Source organism: Octopus sinensis, linkage group LG9, assembly GCF_006345805.1.
Source record: "Octopus sinensis linkage group LG9, ASM634580v1, whole genome shotgun sequence".
NCBI classification, from domain to species: domain Eukaryota; kingdom Metazoa; phylum Mollusca; class Cephalopoda; order Octopoda; family Octopodidae; genus Octopus; species Octopus sinensis.
In genome coordinates, this window is record NC_043005.1 from 75739732 (window position 1) to 75756480 (window position 16749).

The 16749-nt window shown below is 32.1% G+C and overlaps 1 long non-coding RNA gene across 1 annotated transcript; it reads right to left on the reverse strand.

Annotated features, from left to right (window-relative positions):
- Window positions 1–3587: 3587 nt before the first annotated feature.
- LOC115215611 lies at window positions 3588–3784 on the reverse strand. The gene is made up of 2 exons (XR_003882011.2): window positions 3725–3784; window positions 3588–3688 (listed from the first exon to the last, which is right to left on the reverse strand). It is a non-coding gene; the product is annotated as an uncharacterized LOC115215611 (long non-coding RNA).
- Between the last annotated feature and the right edge of the window lie 12965 nt (window positions 3785–16749).

A 16749-nucleotide genomic window follows, 5' to 3' on the forward strand; every position in this document is an offset into this window, starting at 1 on the left:
GCTGTGTGTCATTGAACTCGCATTCATCAAAGCAACGAGAGAGACCATCAGCTTTTATTTAGTAGTCACCATAGCTAAAATAACACACACAAGACATGACAGTTATAGCTTACATACTGTAGTCATCACTGCCACACTTTGCATAAGCATCACTGCTGCAGTAACATAAAATAGTCGTCTCTGCTTCCAGCAGTTATAGGTTTAGAAAACTTAAATATAGATTTATGCTTTTGAAATGCATTTGTAACATACTGTTCACACGTTTTATAGAAACATCAATACTCATCTTTATCTTCTTGGTTATATCTTTTTTTATATATTTCATCTCATCATCATCATCATTGTCATCATCATCATCACCATCACCACCACCAACATCATCATCATCATCATCATCATCATCATCATCATCATTCTTGTTATTATTATTATTACTATTACTATTATTATTATTATTGTTATTATTATTATTATTATTATTATTATTATCATTGTTATTATTGTTTTTATTAGGGTGGTAAATTCAGAAGCGGTAAAGTGAAGGGCAAAAATGCTTTTCAGTATTTAGTTGCATTCCTTTATGTTCCGCATTCAAATCCCTCTGGAGTTGATTTTTGTCTTTCATCCTTCTGATGTCTATGAATTAAGTATCTCAGTCTACTTTGAGGATCAATAGTAAAGTCTATAACCTTCTCTAGAAATTTGTAGCCTTGTGCTTATGTCAGACATCATCATCATCATCATAGTCATCATCATCATCGTCATCATCATCAGCATCATCATCAGCAGCATCTAGAGCAGAAATAGTGGTGCATTGAACTAAATTCCTGAACGTATTTAGTTATATTTCTCATTCTACAGTCTGTGTTCAATTCCTGTTAGGTTTCTCTTTGATTGCTTCCTTATGGGAGAAATAAAATAAGTTCTGATTTTATATTAGGAGTGCTTCAGTCAAATATATCCTTGCTCCCCCAAGAATGTGTGGCCTCGTGTCAAACTGAAAAATTATTATTGTTGTTTATTGTGGTTCTTTACATTCTGGGTTCAAATCCTGCTGAAGTCAACTTTGCCTATTAATTCTCTTAGGTCATTAAAGGAAAGTACTAATCATGTCTTAGGGTCAACTAAGCCCTTCCTCATTAAAACTTGCTGGCCTTGTGCCAAAATTTGAAACAACTATTTTTTATTATTATCAATTAAAAGCTATTAAATGCTAATTTTATTAGCAGGAATATCATCCTGAAGTTTGGTAACAACAAGTTTCCTCAGATGTCAAAAATCTTTCTTAGTATTCTTGCAGATGGCATTTTTCAGCAGGTCAGTGATATGAGCCTCAAGTCCAAAATCCCTCAGCCTGTTCGGTGGCAGTTTGGGTGTTGTGCCAAGTGTATGAATAACCACAACATCAAATGTCACCTTTGTCTTCCAAAATCTCTTCATGTCTCTGGCTAGGTCCTGATATTTCTCAAGTTTACCATTTTGTTTTTGGTGTCCACTCTTCTATCATATGGAATTTCAAAGTCCATGATCTTACATTGTATTTTTTCTTTCTTTTTTTTGTTCTTTGCTTGTTGTCTTTTGGTCTCCTTGCTACAACAGTATGGATGATACTCATTTTCAGCTGACTGAACTGAGCAATGTGAAATAACATGCTTTGCCCTTGGCCAAAATGAACAACTGAGTCCAGGAGTTGAACCTACAACATTATAATCATGAGGCAAACATTCTAACCACTAGACCACATAATTGTTATGCTGTGGTTATTAAAGACTCTACAATTCTGTTTCTAGAGGCTTTTTCAGAGGCACATGGGTTAGTGATTAGGGGGATTTGGCTCACAAGTATAAGTTTATGAGTTTGATATCTGAAGGCACATTGTGTCTCTGAGCAAGACGCTTTATCTTTATTCAATGTTGATCCATCCATTTCACTCTACTGGAAAAAATGGGTAGTACCTGTATTTCAAAGGGCCAGCCTTATCACATCCTGTGTTGCACTAAATCTCCCTGAAAATAACATTAAGGGCGTGCATATCTGTGGCATGCTCAGCCACTTACACATTATTTCATTATTTTTACAAGCAGGATCAACTGGAACCCTTGTCATCATAACCAATAGAGTGCCAGTTAGCTTTCTTGGGTAATCCTTACTAAATCTCATTGCCAGTGTTTGTCTTTATTAAAATTTGGTGACATTCTCCAAAGTAGTGCTGTTTACTTTGATTAGTGAAGCACATACTTAAGTGTTGGCTTGATTAGTGAAGCACATACTTAAGTGTTGGCTAGGAGTTACCAGCTCCAAAAGTTTCTCTGCTTAATATTCACTGGGGACGTTGGAGCAAAAGGTGGGAGATTAAACTAAAACATAATGAAATATAGGTGAATCATGTATGTGATGAGTTTAATGGTCTGTTGTATGCCAACCATTAAGCACAGCAAAGATATGAGTTTCAAGTATGTGTCTACAAGAGAGCTGGACACCTGGATAACCTGGTGAAAATTAATGAATGTATATCAATATTAATATCAATATATATATATATATTCATGAGAGGTTTTGGTATCCAGAAGACCCAAAATGGCAGGTAAGGCTATGTAAGTGTTTTGGAAGGACTGTAGTTTAGTTTGACTCCTGGTTCAATAATAGTTTGAGTAAGGAGTCTAATGCAGGTTATGTGTATGTATATGTTAAATAAAATGAGACAACAAAGCCAAGGCAGTGTGAACTTTCTAGGACATTTATAAAGAGAAAGGTAGTCTTACAGTTGTTTCAGGTATATGAGGGACATCGCTTCATCAGAGACAATATGAAAGAGTCAAATAGAGGGAAATAGTAGAGTTCAATATAAAAAGTTATTTCTTATTCTTTTATTCTCTTATTTCCATTTATATTTTCTATATCTCTTGCTTCCCAAAACAGAGATGACATGAGAGAGTTAAATAGAAGGAAATAGTAGAGTTCAGTATAAGAAGTTATTTTTTACTCACCTATTTCCCTTTATACTCCCTTTCCAAAATAACTTCTTATATTGAACTACTATTTCCTTCTAGTTAGCTCTCTCATATTGTCTCTGATGAAGGGATATCCCTCAAGACTACCTTTCTCTTTATAAATTTCCTAGAAATTTAACACTGCCTTGGCTTTGTTGTCTCATTTTATATAACACACACACACACACACACATACATATGTATACACATTTATGTACTCACACACTCACATATGTATATATGTTTAAATATGTATAGATATATATTTATGTATGTATGCATGTGTGTGTATATATATATACATATTATACATATCTGTGTTGTGTGTGTGTTCTTAAATGTCTCTTTACATTTCACACCACTTGACAAGAAAAGTGTCCCATAACTTAGCAGTTCAATAAATAGAAATTGTTAAAATAAATACTAAATTAAAAGATATTAAGTATTGAGGTCAATATGATAAACTAAGATCACATTAAGGAAAGTGCTCCAACATGGCTGCAGTCAAAAGATAGAACCAAATAAAAGAGAATATATATGCATTTATAGAAATACTTTTCCCCCCTTCATCTGATATTATATTTATTTATTTATTTATTTGCTATCTCTCCTCTTTCTTTCTTTCCTTTTTTAGCACCCTTTCTCTTTTCTCCACTGCCAAATATCTGACCACCCCCTCCAACTCTTTATTCTGGAACCTAAAGATTTTCTCCTGCAATGCTTCATATTTATACCTATATGAGGTCTGATCAATAAGTATCTGGACTGTTGCCATAGTAACGAAGCTAAAGCACACAGAGTAAAGCTGCTTGGCACAGATTGACCTTGAACTTTGCTGTGTATGCACACTAAGTTTTAACATTATAGCTCACTTCTTTTGTTTACAGCAGTGTTTGAAAGGAATGTGTGTAGCGTGTAATCATCACATTGACCATGACAGAGAAAGTTGTCATGGCGATACCTGCTCAGAGGCTTGCACAAAGTTGTAGAAAGTATATGGAGAGGAGTGTATGAGCTGTACACAAGTGTATGAGTGGTTCAGATGTTTCCAAGATGGCTGAAAAAATGTTGGTAATGATGAATGTTCTGGGAGACCCACAAACAGCAGAACTGAGAAAAACATTGCAGAAGTGTGTGCAGCTGTGAGGGGAAATCGTTGAATCACCATCTGTGAGTTATCAGAGGATGTGCAGATTAGTTATGGTTCAGTTCAGTCCATTATCACTGAAGATTTGGGTATGAGACGCATTCCTGTCAAGTTTGTGCCAAAACTGCTTTTAGCTGACCAGAAAGACACTCAGGTTTCAGCTGCACAAGATCTCCTTGATTGTGTCAAGAATGATGAAAACTTTGCATAGGCCCCTGAACAGGTATTTACCAAGCTTTTGGCAAAATTTGGTGCAGATTCTTGCTCAACTTACTCCATCATAGTCAATGCAACAATCACACGCTACACACCTTCCTTCGAAGAATTGCTGTAAATAGCGGAAGTGAGCTAGAATGTTAAAACTTTGTGCACATGCACAGCAGAGGTCAAAGTCAATCTGTGCCATGCGGATTCACTCTGCATGCATAAGCTTCGTTACTATGGCAACAGTCCGGATACTTATCGACCAGACCATGTACATGTACGTGCATATACTTCCATAAGAACATGCATGCATTTTTGCATGTATCAATACTAGTCATTTAAACCTCTTAGCATTTAAACCAGCTACAAATGTCCTAAATGTTCTACCTGTTTTATGTTCAAACCAGCCAGATCCAGCCACTCACACCAATCCTACAATGCCATTCTAAAAACAAGCAATCACATAACCAAAATCTCAAAGCTATGAGACAATGCATGATTAATTTATAACAATGTGAATAAATAAACATTACATTTGACAGAATAATCTGAATGCTAAAGGTTTTAATAGATTTAATATATAAACTCAAGCATTATGAGTAAGAAATTCATAAAATCCATCCTCGTTACCAGTAATATTTCTATATATGTCGCATCTTCCACCATTAACACATCTTTAGTTTCATCATCATTGCAATCATCTTCATGACCATCATTATTATCATGATTTTTCCATATCGTTTATATTGAAAGAGAAATTGAAAAGAAGAAATGTATTTAGCAAAACTTCAGTAAAAAAACGATAATAACTTTGTTTTTAATGTATGTAAATAGCACAGAAGAAAGAATGTTCAATGAAGAATCTGTTTTGTTTTGATTTTAAAATAATCTGTTTTTATTGGATACAATGCCTGTCCTACGAAGATGCAAAGCTTGCCCATTGTATTGATATATTTATTCTCAACTGTAGATGTGAGCAATTTCTCAATAATTTTTAATGGTTTATATCTGCACAAAAATGTTATGATGTGCAAACTTTTCCCAGTGACAAAAATAATGGAAAAAGAAAAAAAAGGAAAAGAAAAAAAATTTGCATGAAACTGAAAAAATAATAAAATTTTGGTTGTGTATTTCATTTTTGGTTTATGAATTATATATACACATACATACATACACACACACATACATACATACATACATACATACATACATACATACATACTACATACATACATACGTGTGTGTGTGTGTATGTGCATATATATATATATAAATATAAAGCAACATTTAATATATGTATATATATATATTTATCATTATTATCATCATATATGTATATGCATATAAATATCATGATATATATGTGTGTGTGTCTAAATGTTTATAAAATCTCACAGACACACACACATATATATGAGTGTGTACATATATGTATATATATGTGTATATATATATATATGTATGTATATGTGTGTCTATATATATATGTGTGTGTGTATGTGTATATATACACACACAAACATATATGGATGAGTATGTGTATATATATATATATTATAGGTATAATGTTTTGTTTGAAAAACCTTGTTTTAAAGATACAATGAAATCTATGACCCATGCATATATTTTGGACAAATGTATTAGTTTTTAGCATTATTATCATCTTTTTGTTTTATTTTATGCACAATTTAATCTCTTTTGTGTCTTGATTGTATAACATATATGCATGCACAGGTGAAGACAGCTTAAAGAGAATACTGGTTGTGAGTAAAACTATTTCCAAATATTGTATCAAACTCATAGGCAAATGACCTGAAAAATATTCTACTTAATAACTCAACTGTTTATTTCTGTTTTCTTTTTTATTTGCTTTCATTTTTTTTTTTGTTTTTGTTTTATACCTCATTTTTATCAGAGAGTATGTGTTGCACTGGTGGCCATCATAGCTTCAGGTCATCACAGTTGAGAGATATTTATTCTACCATCTCTCACACCTGAGTCAAATGATTATTCATACACAAGTCTTTTTTAATCATAGCTGAACTCTTTGGCTGCTGTTTATAATTCACAGTATTTGTTGTTGTTGTTGTTTGCCTTAGCTCAGCTCTGCTTATGCAGACATGTCAAAGGTGTTCCAGCCACAAACATCCCGCCTCTAAATATACACACACACACACACACACATATATATATATGTATATATATATATATATATATATATATATATATATATATATATATATATATCTGTAAATGTAATACGTGACAATTATTCGGTAGTCATAATAAAACTCAGAGTTTTATCATGGCTACCGAATAATTGTCACATACTACATTTACAGATAAATTCCACTATTTACATAATATCGAGGTCTCTTTCATTCTTTTGTTGTCTTACCATTTCTATCATTATATATATAATATATATATATATATATATATATATATTATATATATATATATTATATAAAATTATATATATATATATATATATTAATAAAATAATATGTCTCTAATTAATATAATATATATATGTATATATATATATATATATATGTGTGTGTTTGTGTGTGTGTATACAAACACACACACAAATATATATTACACACACGTACACACTCACATGTATATGTATGTATATAAGGACTACTTGGTTCAATGTGCCCTTCTGTTTTTTCATGTGATAAGATGTTATTTGAGGGAAATTTGTGTGCTATTTCTAGCTAGAGAAGTAAACATGTAGAAGCCCTCTTATCAGCTGAGTATGTTGCTCTTTGCTTTCATCAAATACTCTTGTTTATTGGGAAATATTTGAACCCTGTTCCTCTGATGGACCTCCTGATCCTGCAATTAGAAGCTATATTTTATGGTTAATATTTTTGGTGCCAAGAAACCCCCAAAAAAATGTCTTCAGAAAATGTCTACTCACTGAAAATGTTTGTTTTTGTTCTATTCCATAACATTCTATAAAGTAAGATGTGTGGGTTTAGTTAACTATTTATTGTATACCTAAGCACTTTTGTTATGCCATGGGTATACTTGTCTAGTATAAAATGGTATTACACAAATAAATAGTTGGATGGGGTTGTCTAAAAGTAACCTATCGCAGAGATGTATGTTAACACAAAATGCACTCTGTACTACTTGAACATAGCTATGATACTCAGTATTCACTGTTCAGTGGAGTCACATAGCCTAGTGGTTAGAGTAGCGGACTCACGGTTGAGGGATCGCGTGTTCGAATCTCAGACCAGGTGATGTGTGTGTTTATGGATGAAACACCTAAGCTCCACGCAGCTCCGGCAGAAGGTAATGGTGAACTTCTGCTGATCCTTTCGGCACAACATTCTTTCACTCTTTCCTCCTGCATCTAGCAGCTCACCTGCGATAGACTGGTGTCCCGTCCAGGTGGGGAACCTATACGCCAATGAAACCGGGAAACCGGTCCTTATGAGCCAGACACGGCTTGAGAAGAAACAAACAACAGCAACAACATTCACTGTACAACTACTGACTGTTAAACCAACACATGTCAAACTATGTGGTTAACCAGCACGGTTGAACTAAAACTCATCAACTACCCCTTTGATAATTCACTCTGTTCTTATTTATTGTAATTCATCCCTATGTGACCTTCAGTGACATAGAGATGTTCAGGATTCTAAGCTCATTCTTATTTTATATTATTCCAATGGATCAACAGTGGAGGCACAACGGCCCAGTAGTTATGGCAGCAGACTTGCGGTTGTGCGTGTTTATTGAGTGAAAACACATAAAAGCTCCACGAGGCTCCGGCAAGGGGTGGTGGTGACCCCTGTTGCACTCTTTTGCCCCAACTTTCTCTCACTCGCTCTTCCTGTTTCTTGAGTAACGCTGCGATGGACTGGCGTCCCGTCCAGCTGGGGGGAACACATACGCCACAGAAACTGGGATACCAGGCCCATGAGCCTGGCTAGGCTTGAAAAGGGCACATAAATAAAATAAAAAATAAAATGGATCAACATTTTTTGAGATTACTTTAAAAGTAGATATTGTCATCATCTTCACGCCCCCCTCACCACAACCACTATTATCGCTACCATCATCATCACCATCAGTTTATGTCTGGTTTCCATGGTGACATTTGTTGACAGGATAGTGAAAGAATATTTTCCCCTGATGATTAAGCTTTCTATTTAGACAGTTAAATAGTAAGATTATTAAAATAATCTTTATCTTCTGTCTTTCACTTGTTTCAGTCATTAGACTGTGGCCATGCTGGGGCACTGACTTGAAGAAATTTTAATCAAATGAATTTGAGCCCAGTGCTTATTTTCTATGAAACCTGGTACTTATTCCATTAGTTTATTTTGCTGAACTGCTAAGTTGCAGGGACATATAAACACACCAACACCAGTTGTCAAGCAATAGTAGGGGACAAACACTGGTTACTCAAAGTTAGTGAGTGAGCAGAATCATTGGCATGCTGGGTAAAATGCTGCTAAGCATTTGTCCATCTTCACATTCTGAATTCAAATTCCACCAAGGTAGACTTAGCCTTTCATCCTTTCAGGGTCACAAAAAAAGCACCAGTTGAGCAGTAAAATAAAGCACAGTTGCCTGTGGTCGATGTAATCAACTAGCCCCCTCCCTTAAATTTTCAGAATTTCTGCCTATAATACAAAGGATTTATTTGGTTACTCACCTGCTAGAAATAGCTGTCAAATCTCACTTAAATTACACCTTACAAACATAAAAATTCAAGGAAGTGCACATTGAATAAAGACAGTCATAGCTACTCTATTTGTAAATAACTGACAGGATGTAAACCCTTTTGATACTAACCCCTTTGGGGCCACTCCTGGTTCTGTAGTACAAATTTATTGTTTTAAAATGATCTAATTTAAAATCTTCCACCAAAAATTTTATGTTAATTTGTGCTGAATGATAAGGGCAAAGTTATTTTAATAAATTCGTTATTATTTCCAAAATTAATAGGCACAATGGATGTTTATTTCAACAGAAATATAAAAAAAACGATCAAATATCTTCGATCAGAAATGTACTTCAGGGTGGATCTGGAGCTAAATGACACCAACAATAATAATAATAATAAAAATTTAAAAACATTTATCCATGTTGTTTTCATATTTGTTCTGAAGTAGCACTGGTCTATAAATGTTTCTGCTTTTATACAGTGGCCCAAACATAAATACTGGGATTTTGTGAAAAGAAAGAATTCAAATATTTGATATAGAAATGTTTGAAATTTGTTACAAGAGTGAGTTTGGCTCCGAGGTTTAACATAATATCTATTGAAGCATGAGAGTATTGGAATATCTTTAACTACTACTACTACTACTACTACTACTACTACTACTACTACTACTACTACTACTATCTTATCTTATATGTATTGCAATACATTTTTGCTATATACTACAACACACACATACAAAAAAAAAAAGAGGAGAAAATCGATAGGAATATTACAATATCTGAAAGCTGTCATGTCTCAGAAATATTGTATTTGTCTCTATTTTATGTAACTGTTTCCAATAGAGAATACAAAAACGAAGAAATTTCTACTTGGTCATTTTTTTCATGCTAGAAATAACAGTCAAATATCTTGCTTTGATTGCACCCTACTGTTTTAAGAAATACTCTTTACTCTCTCTTTTACTTGTTTTAGTCATTTGACTGTGGTCATGCTGGAGCACCGCCTATAGTCAAGCAAATTGACCCCAGGACTTATTCTTTGTAAGCCTTGTACTTATTCTATCAGTCTCTTTTGCTGAAACACTAAGTTACAAGGATGTAAACACACCAGCATTGGTTGTCAAGCAATGATGGAGGGACAAACACAGACACACAAACATATACATGCACATACATATACATATATACAACGGGCTTCTTTCAGTTTCTGTCTACCAAATCCACTCACAAGGCTTTCGTTGGCCCGAGGCTATAGTAGAAGACACTTGCCCAAGGTGGCACACAGTGGGACTGAACCCGGAACCATGTAGTTTGTAAGCAAGCTACTTACCACACAGCTACTCCTACACCTATAAATATAGAATATTGGATAATGTGATTCTAGATAAACTGTTTCTAAAAAAAAAAAGACAGGATAGTCATGACTGGCATGATTGTTGACCATGCTAACTGCAATCATCCTGCCGCCTTTATGATTCTTGGTCATTGATCTGCTTGATCAAAGCTGACTTGGAACTAAACAATAATAAAAACAATAATGAAGTGGTCTTTGTCAGGCCACTAAACCTGCTAGAAATATCAGTCAAGTCTCTTTAAAATTACTTCACTACCAATGTCATAAAAATGGGAGGACACATCAAATAATGTAGTCTAAGATGCTTCTGAAAAGATGATATGGTCTGATCATAGGTATGCTGATATAGGGCTAAACAATATGGTGGATGTCATAGTTGGTTGGTCATTGATCATAGATCTGCTGAATCTAGACTGTTCGGGGGCTAAACAATAACAGCAACAAAAATTTGTTGCTTGAAAAATACAACTTTTACCTTCAGCATGCTGTAGGCACATCATGTTGCCATATGAATTTTCTCCTTGTAGCCTGGAGCTACAGGGAAGATAACTTGTATAGTGCCATGATGCACCTAAGCATGTTAAAAGTTAATTAATTCATTCCAACTTGACAAAGCTTTTTGCTCATATGTTAGAATAACAAATATACCATTTGCTATTGTAATATAAGAGCAACCAGCTCTTAGCAGTCATGAAAAACAGCTGAGTATATGTAGTTGATGAAGTGCAACAATACAGAAATGCATGCATTCTACTGTCTGGTAACATCATTCATGGCCTATTAATGTATCTACACCCATACATTCTACAAGGAGGATTCCTTCTCTTGAGATAGCTAGTGCAGTGTATTGTTTAGCCATATCTGATTGTAAATGAAGACTGTACATAACTATAATTCATTCAGCACAGCTTAGTGTGCCTCTAATTTTTAATTACATTTCTTTGATAATAAAGATCACTAATGGTACTTGTGTGGTTATCTGTATGGTTCAAGCCACTGTTGTTCTTGTTATGGAGTGGAGTTCTGCCACATGACAACCAAGGTCGTCTGTTTCTAAACATACAAAACTAACTTATAGTCTTCTTTGAATATAACTAATTAGTAGAGCTATTCTGTCAAATTTAATTAACTGATTTTTTTCCCTGCATAGCTACATCTTAAAAAGAAAAAATTGGTTTGAATTGTCTCACTTTCTTTTCACTTTCTCATTACAGGGAAAAAATATCAAAATAATTAAAAAGGAAATTGATTGAATGCTATTTTTTTCAATATTTAACTTTAAAGAATTATTTTTAGCATTATGTCAAAAACTTGATCAAAAGAGATGAAAGGATTACCTCCCTTCGACATCAAATAAATAAAAATGCAAAACTTCATTTAAGTATATATATATATATATATGTATGATATATATATATATATATATATATATATATATATATATATATTATATATATATATATATTCCAATGGGTGATTAGTTCAAAAGAAGTTATGTCTGGCCATTTAGAATAAAGAAATGAAAGATGTGTCTGAGAGCAAATAAACATTTAATCCATAATTGTTAGTCTGCCAAAATATATTTTATCAGACTAGCAATTATAGTGGATTAAATACATATATATATACATACATATATATACATATATATTCCTATTTAAATACAAATTTACATAGATATACTTTTCATACACAGATATATATATATATATAAGCTTTTTTCTTATTTTTATAAGAATGCCATATTAGTATGGCGATAACTATTATTTTCCGGGAACGCTGCCGCTGTTCTCTTTTAGAGAGACTTAGTTATTTTAATATTTCTATTATTGAAAACAAGTGGATGTATTCCACCGAAACTAGGTAAATAAAACCATCGAACAGAGATTGTCGGAAGCGACACCTACTGGCTGGCTACGCTGCATTGAAAAGGGGCAATACCCCGAAACGCATCTGTAGCTGCCGGTCAAGTAGTGTGGAGCGACTGACCTCCCTTGTTCGAAGGTTATATGGATACAGTTTGTGTATCAAATAGCTAACTTAAGGCGATGGCCTCATGGAGCTAATAAGCGGACAGCTTTTTTCTTATTTTTATAAGAATGCCATATTAGTATGGCGATAACTATTATTTTCCGGGAACGCTGCCGCTGTTCTCTTTTAGAGAGACTTAGTTATTTTAATATTTCTATTATTGAAAACAAGTGGATGTATTCCACCGAAACTAGGTAAATAAAACCATCGAACAGAGATTGTCGGAAGCGACACCTACTGGCTGGCTACGCTGCATTGAAAAGGGGCAATACCCCGAAACGCATCTGTAGCTGCCGGTCAAGTAGTGTGGAGCGATGACCTCCCTTGTTCGAAGGTTATATGGATACAGTTTGTGTATCAAATAGCTACTTAAGGCGATGGCCTCATGGAGCTAATAAGCGGACAGCTTTTTTCTTATTTTTATAAGAATGCCATATTAGTATGGCGATAACTATTATTTTCCGGGAACGCTGCCGCTGTTCTCTTTTAGAGAGACTTAGTTATTTTAATATTTCTATTATATATATATACATATATATATATACATATGTGTATGGATGTGTTAACACATCTAGAGAAACAGAAAATCTGGCAACATAATTTTTGCATGCTTTAAAAAAATGTATTATTATTATTATTATTGTTTTTCCTGACTGCTGATCACATAAATGTGAATTCTGCAGGGTTTCTTCATTTTCATTTTCATATTTTCATATATTATCTAACTTTAATCTGGTGATATTGACAGTGTTAAGATTCTTCTCATGGATGAATAGTTTTGAAATAAAACCATAAGTGTTGGACCACATATTTCTTTATCCTACAAGATCTATATTACTGATAAGATTTTGTTATTTATTTCATATAGATATTATTTGGTGTGTGTATGTGTGTGTGTGAGTTCAGTGGCATAACTAGAGTGTGTTTCACATGGAGTAGCCCCTGAGTTTTCTGTCCCTTGTCCCCTCCATGTATTTCAATGTAGCTTATACAGGTTTATACAGCAGACCCAAAAGCACCCCTTCAATAGCAGCATTGCTTGGGACAAATTGATACCACTTCCTGATCCTAGATATGCTGCTATTAACTTTGGTTGTAATTTTGTATATATAAAACAACGACAGAAAGTGAATCTTTGGTGAGCTTAACAATAAGCCTTTTAACCTAACTTATGGTTGGCTTCTTAAATGTGTTTTTATTGTTATGTGTTATGCTTGAAACTGTTATGTTTAGTACAAGAAATATTTTCTTGAATTTTAGTTGTTCCATTCCATATAAATCTGATTAAGAAATGTGAAGTTATATTCTCAACAAATTTCTTTTGTAAATCCAGTTACTATATAAATATTTTCGAATATTTCTAAACAATAAAATAAATAAATCTGTCATATTTTAATACACTTCCAAAGATATTAAGTTGTGATCTATGATTCATCTAGTAGCTATGCATAAATCAGTATTGAATATTGGTTCTGGATATGATAAGCTATAGAAATAAAGGTTATGTAAAATCTGAAAGAAGAGATTAGTTATGTTTTGGAAAGAGTCTATTCAATATAAGATGTTTAAAGTCATATAAGATTATACATGTTTGTGTGTCACAAGGAAAAGGTAAGATCTAAGTCTGTGAGATTCTACCTGTCATCAGAATTCTTCTCCTGAGGTTCTTTCATAATGTAAAGCACTGGCTAAAATGGTGGAATTTCCTTCTCTTCATGATGCATAACATATTATTATTATTATTATTATTATTATTATTATTATTATTATTATCATTCTTTATATTTTATTATGACAGTCCACCTGAAATATATATGTGTGTATGTGTGTATATACACACGTGCACACAGGTGTCTGTGTATATATTCCATACTTGATGACATATATGATGCGCATTTTTTTCTCAAAAAATATCTAAAAAGTCAATCCAGATCCTTTATGTAAAGTTGGGCCTATATTACAAGCTTTAATGCACTAAAACCATGTGTGTGTGTGCATATATATATAAGTACACACACACATATACAAATATATATATATATATGTATGTGTATATATACATGCATACATATATATATACATATATATATATATATATATATATATATATTATATATATATATATTATATATATATATATATTATATATACACATATATACACATACACACACATATAAATATAAATATATGTATATGTAGAGTGTTAGGTATGATGTACAAAATTGAATATTGAAAAAAGTCATCAGAATTTTGGAAAGAACTTTTTTTTGAGAGTAAAGATAGTATATCTTCATTTTCATATAAATATATGTATATATACATATACACTCACATATATATATATACACACATATATACATATATATATACATAGATGTATTTACATGTATATATTGTACATATATACATATATATACATATACATACATACATACATACATACACACATATGTATGTATATATATATATATATATATATATATATATATTATATGTGTGTCTGTGTGTGTATGTATGTATGTATGTTACTATTATTGGTCTTTTGTTAAGAACTGTAGAAATAGATATGCTGCATTCGTTTCTACAAACTGTTGACTGGAACATGATATGACTACATTACAGAAGTCATAGAAACTGATAAAGCTGTAGTATGTGGTTTATTTATTTATCTTATACTTTTTGTTTTTTCGTCTTGGCCATTTATCATCAGTAGCAGCAACAACAACAGTATAATTATCTTGAAGGTAAATTAACAATCGCCTGGTCTGTTCATAAAGAATGGCATGAGATAATTACCTTAAATAAAAATTTTAAAAACATTTAAAAAAAAAACCAGTAGAAGATAAGGATGCTATCTGTTTTTTTCCAGATAGCTATTCAGTATTCAACTGTTTTGTATTTACCTAGAAGAGTAGCTAGGCTTTGAGCTTTAGACAAACATTTGGTTTCTGACTGTTAGTGGAGCTTAGTGCTTGAGTGTTTTTTATTTTCAAAGAAAGAAAATTATATGCATTTATATATATGTATATAAATATGTATATATTATGTATATATATATATATATATGTATATATAATATAATTATATATATATATGTATTGTATATGTATGTATATATATATATATATATATGTATAAGCATATGTATGTATGTATATATATATATAAGCATATATATATATATGTAGTATATATATATATATATATAAGCATATATATAAGTGTATATATAATACATATATATCAAAAAGACTTCTGTTTATATATATATATATATATATATATATATATATATTATATAGGTATGTGTGTGTTATGTTCTATGTGGTTCCAAATGGTCTAAAATTGGTAAAATATGAATTTGACTACAATATTTTTCATTAACATTGGTGAACATATTGCATTATATTTGATTCGGCCATTTCATCTTCTGTTGATTGCATTGTGTAGTGCATTTCTGATGTTATAATTATCTCTAAAGTTCTTCAATGCTAACACAATAAATTTTCTGAATGGCTTTTGTCCGATTCACAGAATTAAAGCTATTGTTAGCAATCCCCACCCAATTTAGTTCTAGTTAATTGAACCCATAACATAAAAATAGACTATAAAATGTTTGAGCATTGCCTCACAACCACCACCATTTTAAGTCTTGGAAATGGTTTTTTTTTTTGGTTTTTTCACACAATTATTAGATTAGACTTGATAGCATGACTATATATTATTCACTTAACGGCAAGAAGAGAAGCTCTCAAATTTAAACAATGCCGCTGGTTGCATTGTACAACCAGAAATATAATTTTCTATCATGGTTTTTTTTTTATTGTATTGATTATATCATAATATTTAAATGGTTCCTTGTAATGAATGTCTACATATTGATGTAAAAACTAGTACCATGTCTTGTTTAGTAGAGTAATGTGTACAAATATAAAGTTTTATAAACTGAATCGGAGTTCTTAATGCTTGCTTTCTATAATAATTGAACCATGGATGTTTAAAAATCTTAGTGTCATTCAGTTTATTCTGCTTTGATGAAATTTAGATAAAATATTTATTTTTGACTTAAAAAGAAAAAAGATAAACCATTTCATCTGAGTTCCTTAGTATTGCCAAAATGTGAAAATTAATTTGCAATATTTGTGAACAATTATCAAAATGCAACTGCTTGTAGTTCTAAAATAAGTTTCTCTCAGTTCTTATATAATTGTTAGTAACTTCCTGTAGCATATTTGCGGAGAGAGTTGACTCAGACATGTCCAGATCAATACTAATTAAAATTTATAAATTGTATTATCATCCTATTTTGAACAATAAGATTTC